General features: G+C 42.5%; 1 long non-coding RNA gene across 2 annotated transcripts; it reads right to left on the minus strand.

The window, feature by feature from the left end:
- Positions 1-386: 386 nt before the first annotated feature.
- Positions 387-11,000, minus strand: LOC146436605 (uncharacterized). Of its 2 annotated transcripts, XR_014852720.1 has the most exons (5): positions 10,865-11,000; positions 9,914-10,050; positions 4,946-5,115; positions 3,587-3,642; positions 387-3,130 (listed from the first exon to the last, which is right to left on the minus strand). It is a non-coding gene; the product is annotated as an uncharacterized LOC146436605 (long non-coding RNA). The 2 variants fall into 2 exon arrangements; XR_014852719.1 differs by lacking the exon at positions 4,946-5,115 and having other exon boundaries at positions 3,119-3,130.
- Between the last annotated feature and the right edge of the window lie 1,027 nt (positions 11,001-12,027).

Raw genomic sequence — 12,027 nt, forward strand, 5'->3', positions numbered from 1 at the left:
ATTCATAATCCCTGTCAGATTTAGCTCCCACAGCTAAATCCACAGTGGTTGTGAATAAGAGAACTTAGAAATCATTTCAAAGTGAACTATGATCCAAATGAGCGAGTACAGTTTGAGGATACATCATATACTGAATCAGAAGGTAAATTATCAACTAGCTCTTCTCTTAAGACAGACAATTTAATGGAATGGATACCATGAACCAGGAGCTCAGACACACCCTGTTATGACACCACTGCCCATGTGGCACAGGCAAAAAGAAGTCATGGCAGAGCTCCTCCCATGCTCTGGACATGCTTTGCAGTGCAACACAGCAGCCCTTCAGGGAACTGATTCTCCCCATGTCTCTTCCTTCACCCTCAAAAGTATCTCCCCAAATGGAGTGCAAGCATTTCATTAACCCAGTCCTCAAAACAGCCTCCCACAGATGGGCTGCACTCCCTGGGGGGGTGCAAGATTACCACCAGTATAGCTAAGAGGTCTGTGATATGCAACAATTGCACACACAGGTTGTGGGTTCCTCAACAGTTTGCTTTCAAGTGCTTTTCCTTCCCAAGCCTACATCCCTTCAGACCTATAGAAATGGGAGTCTATTGAGGGTTATGACCTTCTATAGATATCCACCCTCCAAATTGTAGTTCCTTGGCTAAAGCCAAGGATTTAACTCTGCAGAAGCCTTCCTGTGTATACAATAATAATGTCATAGGTATATTCTGCCTTTCTACCAATAAAACCCCACAGCCAAGACATCTAGCCCAGTGGTAGCTATTTATCTATGGATACCTTCCATATGAGATTAACTCTACCTCAAGTCACTAGAAAAATAACTAGGAGTCAAGAAAAAGAGAGTAAGAACATGAGATTAACTATAAAAAAGTTCCTTCTGTACAGGAAATATATACAGGTACCACATCTTCAATTTTTAAATTTCCTAAAGGATTAGGCAGTAGCCACCAACACACAGTCCCTAAGTTCTGCTGGACAAGAAAAGTTGATTTAGTAGCCAGTCAATGATTTTCCATCAACAAGTCTTATTGCTATTATTACCCCAACCAGTAACAGCAGCCAGCCTGTGCTGCCTATTGGTACCCAGAAATACTTCTCCAGCATTACATGACTAAGAAGAAATAGACTAAATCTCATCTCTATACCTAGACTACTTCTGTAATTTAAGGAAACAAATCAAAACCAAAACAATGTGATTCAATCAAAATGAGATAGACATACGTGAGTAGAGAACAGTAATCCCATTTTTGTTTGCATTGATTTTTGAAATATTTTACAGTCAACTTCGGCAGGCAAGTTCTGTCGCCATACCCACAGAAATACTTGGAAGAAATAAATATGTCCAAGGACTTCCTGCAGGTCATTAGAATGTGTACAAGTTTTGAGGATGCAAGCTGTAGTTCACATATACATAGAGAATCCCAGGGACCCGCCCAATTCATAGCCCTGGGGAACCTGGCAGTTCACAGGGGCAATATCAGAAGATGAGATATTTACAGTGACAAACTGGCACCACTGAGGCAAATACTAATGAAGCAATGTCAGAGCAGAGCCCACAGGGCTCAGGAGCTTCTACAGGTATTTTAAGAGAAACTTATGATCTCTGGTATCAAAAGCCACAGGAAGATCAGTAAGAATTAAAATTGACAATGTGCCAGAATCCACCTACTATGAAACAGAAGGTCACTACAAATCCTCATTAAAGCTGTCTCTCTGCTTTGGCCTGATTGAAATTTTTCAAACAGTTTATTATTACCATGAAGGTAAGGGCTGCAGTTGCCCTGCCACAACCTTTTTCCAGGACCTTTGCTAGAAAGGTAGATTTGAAACAAGGTGGAAAACTGAGAAATTGCCTCAGGACAGCAAAAGGCTGCTTAATCAACTGCTCCAATCTCCAGCAAAGAAGAAATTCTTCAAGATGCCAAAGAGGTGTTAATGATAGATATTATAAAAGGGAGCTGCTACAGTATATCTTCCAAGGACTGCTACAAAAGCCTTGTTGGCAAAAGATCAAGAAAACAGCTTGCAAGTGTGAGACCATATCTATAATAAAAGTACAATGTGACAGGTTTAAAATCCATAAACTATGCTGAAGTACATAGTTCAGAATCCCAATGACCCAGCTGGAACTGAAGTTATTGAAAGCCTTGGCACTTAACCACCACAGAAAAAGACAAGGCCCCAAAGCCTTCCATCATCTTCTCACAGCTCCCCACTAGACCTTATGCCAGGAAGCACAGCAGCCCAAATTGCTTCTATGTAACTAGCTTGGAAAACCACTATACTTGGAAAACTTCAGCAGATGAAGTTCATGAAGAATACTCAACCATAGCAGAACAGTAGCACCGAGTAACACAAAATAAAACCACCAAGCCCACCACAGGTGCTTGAAGCAATGGGACATGCTGAGTAGCTGAGCATGTAGATAGCAATGATGGTCTCACACGAGCTTCCCTGGCCTTTGAGGCAGTGTGGCCATGCATTCACAGAAGTGCAGCGAGGTCCTCCCAGCTCAGTTCCTCTGACTCTTCACTTACTGTGCTTGGGTTCCTTCTGCTCACCACATTCATTGCAGCTCTCCCTGTCCCATGTACAACTACTCAGTAAAGTAGCCATCTTTCTAGGTCAGAAACCAGAAAGGAAATCAGGGAACATCAGCTGGTTCCTCCTTCAGGACCAGCAGAGTATCACTGTACCCCCAAACCCCAGCCAAACCACAATATCTCCCAACAATCCAATCTCTCCTCCAAACCCCAAGGATGAAAAAGGAGCAGCATTTCAGTACTACCCTAAGCCTGAGAAGAATCAGCATTTGGTCATGTCTTTGGCAATCTCACTTCTTTTGTGCTCAACAAGCATTTCAATAGAGCAAAGGTTAACTAACTTTGATCCTGCTAAACATTTTCTTTCAGCAATGGCACAATTATAGAAAATGTGCAATAACAAAGTGTCCATATGTAAACAATCCTGCAGGGAAGCTGTTGGGAAAGGAGCACATGGTCACACTCCAGTCCTGAGGAACAAGCTGGTGAGAGTACTCTGAACTCTTGAAAGGAGAAATAGTGGTGGCTGGAAGAGGTGGTGTGATGAACATCATTAAAGGAACAAGAAGATGCCAGAAGAGCTGGAGTAAAGGAAAGGAGATACATTAGTATTTCATACATAGACAAAGTTCAGCAATCATGGAATTCACCAAAAAAATGAAGCTGAAGTCTCTTGGGAGATTATTAGTGAATGGACAACAAGGGAACCTACAGCAGAACAGGTCATCAGTGACATATGAAGGGGAAATGCCAAAAAGCAAAGAACAACTGAAAACAGCCTTCACTTCAGTTCTTGGCTATTGCCAGTATTAAAAGAAATACATAAATTCTGGGTTAAATCTGTGACCTAACATCCCATCCTCTTTACAACAGCAACTGGTGCCAAAACTTTAGACAGCATAAAAAAAAATAAATCCCATAACAGAAAATTGTGCTTTCTGGAAACACTTGCTTTTTGTCTTCTGCTTGTGCCCTTCTGTAACTCTGTATGCACTTCCACCACCTCTGTCCTCACCCCAGACAATGGCATTACTTACATGAAACATCCACTTCTTTCTCTCTCTTCTGAAACCTCAACCAGGCTCTGATTTACCTTCAGAGCCACAAGAAGAAGCAGCTGTTTGATGGCTACATTAAAAAGTATTTTTCTCTGGAAAATTTAAAATATCCTGCATCTACTTAACTTGTATCAGTACCATAACCATTTCAGCTAAAGAAAGAGAGGATAAAAAGTATCAGGTTATTTCACTGTAAAAAAGTAGTAAGATCAGACCTGCATATTTTATAGCAATTCTTTGTTTTATACAGATGTAAAGAAATAAGGACTTTATTATTTTGTCAGAAGCAAAACAAAGGTCAGTACCACTCCTTCAGTATCACTTGTTTGTCCTCCAATAGCTGTTTATTTGTTTCATATTTACTGTGAACAATGATCAGGGTTCTCCATTTTAGCTCCATCTCTATGTCATTTCTATACTTCTTGGATGTCACAAAACTGTATTCTCATTTGGGCTCCCACAGGTGATAATCCAATATTGCACAATAATAAATGCATTAATAAAAGCTTTAAACACTTTCTTGTAACCAAGCTTCCTTCAGAGTAGAGCCAAGCAAAATACAGGAGTGCATTGCATGAGTGCTGAACACAGTGATGAGAGGTGTGACTGGCACACAAATCACACAGTAGGCACACTGTGAGCTCTTTTTTTTTCCCTGAAATGGAGATGTAGCTCCCTGGGCTGGTAGCTGGAAATGTGAAACTTTGCAGTAGAGTTATAAAATTCATCACAGCTCTTACACAGAGCCAGGTTTATATTTCAGTTCTGCTGGTCTAGACATGAAGAATATATGGATATCACAATCTAGCTAACAGAAAAAAAAAAAAATCAAACAGATGGTTATCTTCAAATTCTCACCATGAGAAGAATATAAAGTGTGTAAAATGCAGTTTCGCTGCCTGTGTTTTCAGTTCAACTTCTCTATGCTTGACTACAGGTTATCAGGATAAATGATATTTTCTTTTGAATTCATTCATTCACTAGGAGTTTTTAGCAAAAGGATAGCCTGAAGTCTTTATATGATGATGCTCAAAGTTTCTTAAAGTTTTTGTCTGCAGAAGCTAAGCACTTATATAATGAAAAACACAGGAGGACACAGAATTATTTAATTCAACAGCTTTGTCCCAAGGAATAAATCTGCTCGAACCCTGGAGTTTTGCAATACATGATCCTCTTAAAGCATGATCTACTGTTCAGATGACTACATACAAATCAACTGATAGTGCCTGATACTGTTTCACCTAATTACATCTGAAGTTTTTCTAGGAATATGGTTCACATAACTACCCTTTTGCATGCATGCAGGAAGTCCCACAAAAACCAGTAAATCAGTAATACCTGTGAGTACAAAACATATTTCACATCTCCACACTTTCAAGCAGTGTGAAAAGCTCAGAGTTTCCACCTGTTTTCATAGCAGTAGGAGGCTGGGCCCTGCTCATCTGAAACATTCCAGGGGGCTCCAGATGCAAACCATGATCTGGGCACTCTGCAGACAGGCACGCCATCTCCCCCAGTTCAATTTGGGAACACAATTTCCTCCCAGTCAGCTTGCAATAAGCACCATGATCCCACTTTGGGCCATGAGCTTCTCACACAGATCAAACAAGAAAAAGAAACAAATACAGAAGAGCAGGAGCTAAGATTCACCATAAACCTCCTCATTTCTGACCCAAACAGAAAGCAAGCTACCACCTTGTCCTTGCCAAGAGTATGTATTTACAAGCTGGTTCACAGAGGACAACATTTCCCCTTCCCCTTCATAAAACCATTATGTGGGAGATAAGGAGCAGAAAAGATATTAACATATGATACTTATGCAAACAGGAGGTATTCAGGTGCCTGGATTAAGAGACAGTGCTAGAAAGATTTGGATACACTCATGTTGGAAAAGACCTTTAAGATCATTGAAGGCAACCATCAACCCAGCACCACCACCATTAAACCACACCCTCTACATGGGCATAAATACACATCTACATGATTTTTGAAAACCTCCAATAGATGTGTGACTCCTCCATTTCTCTACGAAGTCGACTTCAATGTTCTCCATCCCTTTCTGTGAAGAAATTTTTCCTACTACCCAATCTAAACCTCCCGTGGTACAACTTGAGGCCATCTCCTCTCATCCTGTTGCTTGTTACTTGCAAGGAGAGACCAACCCCCACATCACCACCACCTCCTTTCAGGCAGTTGTAGAGAATTATAAGGTCTCCCCTCACCCTCCTTTTCTCCATGCTAAGCACCCCCTCATTTTCATAAAACAAATTAGGGAATTAGGTGGAAAAATCCATTCTGGTAGAAGCCAGGTCATTCTTCTGTGAATATATGGATGTTCTGATAAGTAAGATAAAGAAGGTTTAGCACTATTGTTCATAGGCAAAATATATTTTCATTTGTCCATAAACCGCAAGGCAAACTACAGCACAGACACTGCTTGCCTGGAAGCTGACCAAATACATTTTTCCTGAAGCAGCAAAGTACATCAATTATATTCCTCCAAGTCTTTTATTTCTCACTTGGTAGTAATTACTTCACTTCCTCCACATCAGCATTTCATCTTTGCAAAGATGCATGGGGACCCAAAATAAGCTCCTAGTTTAGTACAGCATTTAAACACACATTGAACTTAAGTACCAGTGCATTCAGCAGGGATGTTCACATGCTCAAATCACCCTTGTGATTTCTGAATTCAGACTAACAGCATTATCACTGGGAACAAGAGCATCCCTCACGTGTCCATCAGAGCCCAGAGGAACAATTCTGCCTGGCCCTGTCACCACGTGCACAGAGTAAATACCAAAACATCCTCAGTGGGGAGCAGAAAGACTCCTTCTCCAACAGAAGCTACTGTAGCACTGAAGCTATGCAGCAAACAGCAGGAACATCTGGCTATAACATTACAAGATCCTATTAGAAGTGCCTAGGGCTGTGTGAAAGAACTGCTAAAGCATAAACGCTTAAAATGAATAAAAGAGCAAAGGAACTTCCATAATGAACAAAAACAATTCCATACTTCCCCTCCAAAAACAGTATCAGATACCACAAATGAATATGTAAAACATCCTGGCCTGAGCAATTACATGGCAGCCTAACTACAATGAAAATCTCACTGTTATCACAGTGTTCAAAGGCTGGCTTCTATTTAAATCAAAAGAGGTTCTCTCTCTTTTATTTTTAAAACTCTGAGACATGCCTGGCTGGGTTTTTCTGCGCTCCACAAATGAAAAGGGAGGCTTATATTAGTTAAAAAAAAAAAAAGCTCAGAGACAAAACTAGTACATGTATTACAATAAAAGAGCTGATAAAGAATATTCTGCCTCAAAGTTCATGCCAAGCAGGAGCAAGAACCACATAATGTTGACAACAGGTACTTTAAACCTCAGGTCAAGGATAGTTGCTATATGCCCTGTCAATACACTGTTAGCCATGATTGATTCGGTCCAGTGACAGATAATCTATTATGCACTCATACTTCAACCCCACTAAATCAAAGATAGTTTGTCTAGCAGAACAAAATGACACAATATAGGAGAAAGCACAGGGACATAGTAGTAGTTTTCTTTTCATCCAACATTCTTCTATGACAGAAGGAAACCAACATATAGCAAAAGGTCTAGCAGAACACAACTGCATATCTTTCTGGAGGATGTAGAAAAGGACAACACTGTAATTAAAAAAGTACTGATGAAAGAAAAGCCATAGAAGTTCTAGCAAAATGTCAGAGAGAGTTACAAATAGCCTAAACATAAAGAAAAAATGTAGGGGAAAAAACCTGCTCTTGAAGTCAAGCTGTGTTGATATATTTATCTAAACCTTTGCGGTGGGGGAACAGAACCAGGCTCACCATTTCTCATCACCTTCAGTGCAGGGAGGGAAAAATAAATTGGATTCCCTCCAAGTATCAAATAGCATAGTTTATATGCTTTTATTGCCTGGCATAGACTTGTAGTTTCTACATTATTCTCCCTCCTGCTCTTTCCTTATTTAACATGGGTATCTGTCTAGAGACAAGATGTCTGGAGACAGCATCTTCCTATGTGTATCCCAACACAGATATCCTGAAGACTGCCAGTGCCCAAGGCCTCCACAATCCACCAGTCTGCGTGAAAATGCAGTGCATTCAGCCCTTTTCATTATTCACTCTTAACATCCTGATGTTTGCAGCATCAGTAGACTGTATTAATAACAGGCAACACATTTCTGTGAAGCAAATGAACCCTATTACTCTGTCGCCCAGACACCCTTTGTTAGCCACAGGGACTGTAAAGAAAGGGACCAATCCAATACAGAATTAGCAGAGGATGGAAGTAAACTAGGAAGTTGAAGACAGGTGCTCTGTGTACATATAGAGCTTGAAGCTGAACACAAAATGCTCTGCTGGTTGGCATCCATACCCTACAACCATGCATTTTTATACAGATTGTAAAATAGCAGCTGGTTACTCTGACTTGGATACAAGTGTGACAGGCAAAACCCCAAGGACTGCAAAGCCACCTGCAGTGTGTGACTACAGCACAGCCCCAGAGCAGAAGTGCTGCACAGACTCTCCAGCCAGTCCTGCCAGTCCAGGACTAGAGGGATGTGCTGCTGTTGGCCACCCTTCGAGCAGAGCTGTCCTTTGCACACCAACCAATGCCTTTCACAGCTGCACAAAGGCATTTTGGGCTGCACTGAAGCACTTGATTGTTATGCAGGGGTGTAAAGGGTTATTAAATAAAATCTCACCCTCAGGCCTTTTCTTTTAGAGGTCTACATAGCATGGGCCAAAACTAATTTTCTCTGCTAACCACATCTAGAGAGAAAAGCTCAGCCATACACAGAAGCTGTGTAATATTTGACAAGGACAAAAAGACTTGGAGAACAGTGAAATATTAACCTGGAGATAGTGTTCATGCCCCTCACCATTTAACATGAGACAGAAATAAGTGGGTCACCCCTCATCACTGAGTAAATAAATAGTATTTTACATTCTCTTGACCAAGTACAGTATATATTTTCAACGTAAAGTCATTTTACCAAAGCCAAGTAGCCTGCAGGTGTTTTGGTGTTTCCTCAGCTTTATTATTTCCTTCCTTTAGATTATACAGACTTAGATCTTTTTTCCTAATTAAAGTGAGTATATTACAGCTGTGTGTAAATTTTCTCCTCAAGCTTTGCAAAGTGTTGTCAAAGCAAAGAAGGAAAAAAGCCCACCATAGTAGTAATGGTGACCTCTTTCACTCCTGTGCAGCCAGCAGAATCAAATTTATTTCAGCTTTAAATGCACTGCCAATTTGAAAAATTTAACACAAGCTTTTTGCCTTCTATTAATAGAAACCATTAATAAGTAACATTTACAGATTCCTTCCAGCCTTTACAGCATCTCCAGTATGCAAACCCTCGTATTTTTGTAAAGGCTAAACTACAGAAGACCTCCCAAAAATGCATGTGGATTAGACCATCAGCTCGTATTAACCAACACTGATACCTTCAGGGATTTAAGGAAACCATTTCAACTTAACCTGGCTAAGGAACAGGCCCACAGCTTTAAAATGTATTTATTTTCATACCCTAACTGACACTGCATGCCAACTAATCTAAGCATTTATTCCATTTTATGCATCACTGAATTAAACTTAATAATACTCAATTTATAGACAAACTGTAAGGGACCTATGTGCTTCTTCTAGGTTACACAAGAAGTCAGGACCAGGGCAGAAATAAAAACTTGCATTTCCTGACAAGGAGTCACGTGCCTGACCAAGAAGCCATCCCTTCCTCAACTGAAAAATAAACCATATATAAGTTTGACCACAGAGGGGACACATGTTCAGCTGGTACTAATGGGCACAGCCCTTTTCTTGTCAGCACAGCTGCACTCCATTACAGTAGTTCATCTCATCCAGAGTTTATGTAGGTGAAAACTGACTAAACACGTGAGAAACAGAAAGCCTAAACACATGCAAGGTATGTTTATACGGTCAATCTAAAATTTATCTCATTTCCAATGAAGCAGCCCCTCCCAAAGAAAAACACTTAAATTCAAACGATTTAATGGCACCAGCTAATTAAAGTAGTTGTTTTTAAAGCAGCCCATCTCCCCTCAAGCAGTTAAATTAGGCTTATGAAAAGAACATCAGATGATGTACTCATTTCTTATTACCACAAGAGAAGTGACTTCCTTGGCTGGATGATTTTTAAAGAAATCACATGGTGGTGATATAATTTCCCCCTGGTTAATAACTTTGGTGTGCCTGAGAGGCAAAGAGAGAGAAGGCCAGTCGCATCACTCTGAAAAAAGGGAAATTTGAGAATGATACTTACTGTCAACTTTAGCAATGCTAAACAATTTAGCCACATATATTCACATATGTGCAGTTCACTAGAAGCTGGAAGGAGAAGCCCAGATCATGCTTGACTCAATGGAGAGCACTCACAGCACACAAACTGCAGACTATTTCCTATAACAGACAGAGAAAAGAGAAAGCACATTAAGAAAATGGAGTGCTTGAATATCTTGTAAATAGGGAGTATCTGCCTGAGCAACCTGCCTTGCAATCAGTCCTTCAGCCCCAAAGGCACCTGTGCTGCATTTGCTGACTGTGATAGAGCCATACCCTACCCCAAATGCATAATTTTAAGAAGATGCTCACATCAAAATTAGGTGGGTTTTTTATTTCCAAGGAAAAAAAAATAACACACCAAAAGGCACAGTGGAAGGAGGCCTCTTCCTCTGAAAAGCAGTATTCCAGTAATATTTGACGTATGACTATTCCAACCCACAACGAACGCCTCAGCCCATCTGTGCCCTGCAGCTTTGCTACCCCAAAAGCAACACCTGAGAAACTAACGCTGTTGCTCCTATTGCACTGCATACCTAATGAACTCACACTGGAAATAAACCAGAGTCACTAAAGCTGTAGTGCACCATATATTAAGACGCTGGCATATTGTTCTCTGCCCAAGAAGACACACCACAGGAGACATTAAACCCTAAAACCTTTCCTGCGGGGCCAGCAGAGGTGTCCATGGCCAGCCTGCACTTTCACAGCCCAGGGAATGAAATACCCACCGGGCCAGGCTCCTGCCAAAGAACAGCGACAGCTTCAATCCTGTGCCCACCTAGGAGACAAGCTGTACTTATGCACTTGGGAACAACAAGACTTCCAAAACACACCTAACAAGTCAGGAGGAGCGCACTGAATACACCAACTGGGGACTGGAGCGACTAAGGACAAGGTCTGAGCAAGCTCGGGCATATTCACCACGACCCACCTAACACTTGCCGGAGTTTGGTACAGCGCAGTGGGTCGCCGTGGGCATACACTGGATACACAGTGCGTCAGGAGAGGCTGCAGTGTTTATTTCACCCGCCCAGCCCGAGCACAGCCCCTCAGCACCGCCGCTCTCCCAGCCCGACCCGCCGCGCCGCCCAGCCTTAAACCAGCGGGCCCGGCCCGCCCCGCGGGGTCGCCCCGCCCCGCAAGCACGGGCCCGGCGCTCGGGCGCCACCTGGCGGCGGCGGGGCGGCCCCTGGCGAGCGGCCGGTCCGTGGAGCGGGACAGGCCCTGCCCGGGAATTAAAATGGACAGCCTGGGGGAATTGGGATCCCGGCGAGTGGAGAGAGGTTCCGGACCCTTTCAGAGCGAAGGGAAGAGGCCAGCAGGGGGTCACTTCGCTGGAATCATTGAGGCATCCTCTGAATTGTGGGGTGTTCCCATCAGCCAGACAGTCCAACACAACGTTGGGACAGAGCGGAAGATCTGGGGGATGAGAGACTGTCATTGTGCTGAGAGTGACCCTGCGCCCTCGCCCACATCTGCCCAGCCGCTCTGGTTTTTACAGACCGACACCCAAGCGAGAGGTGCGGCAATAGAAACATGATTCAAAGACAACCAAGTGCTGAGCTGCCCGGCAGTCGTGGCGTGGATCCGGAGAGCTGCGTACAGCTGTGCGGGAAGGATCCAGCTGTGCGTCTGAGGCACGGAGAGAGAGAAGAGCGAGTCACAGTACGGGGATTACAGACCAGTGCAGACCATTGCAGACCAGTCCAGAGCAGTTCACCCAAGCAGAGTGGACAGCTCAGCAATGTGAGCACCCCCAGCAGAGTTACAGCACACACCTAACTTAGCACTCCGAAGAGGTGCTCTGCAGAGCTGTTTTATGTGTGCAAACACTCGCTGCTCTTGGGCTGTGCTATCAGTTGAAACACGCTTACTACAATAATAAAAACAAAGACTAATTAAGTCTGAAGGGCTTTTTCAATGCTGCGTCAACCTTGTGCAAGAGGCAGACATATGTGGCACAGCCTCCCTATTCACCACATGGCAATTAAAAAAAAAAGAAAAAAGATAATGTGTTGGCTCCTCACAGTACCTTCTTTTTGGTTTGAAAAGTGTCCATTCTCCGTGCTATCATTATAGGCCACTCTGGTGTGT

Source organism: Lichenostomus cassidix, chromosome 5 (assembly GCF_008360975.1).
Source record: "Lichenostomus cassidix isolate B80296 chromosome 5, HeHo_3.0, whole genome shotgun sequence".
Taxonomy (NCBI): Eukaryota; Metazoa; Chordata; class Aves; order Passeriformes; family Meliphagidae; genus Lichenostomus; species Lichenostomus cassidix.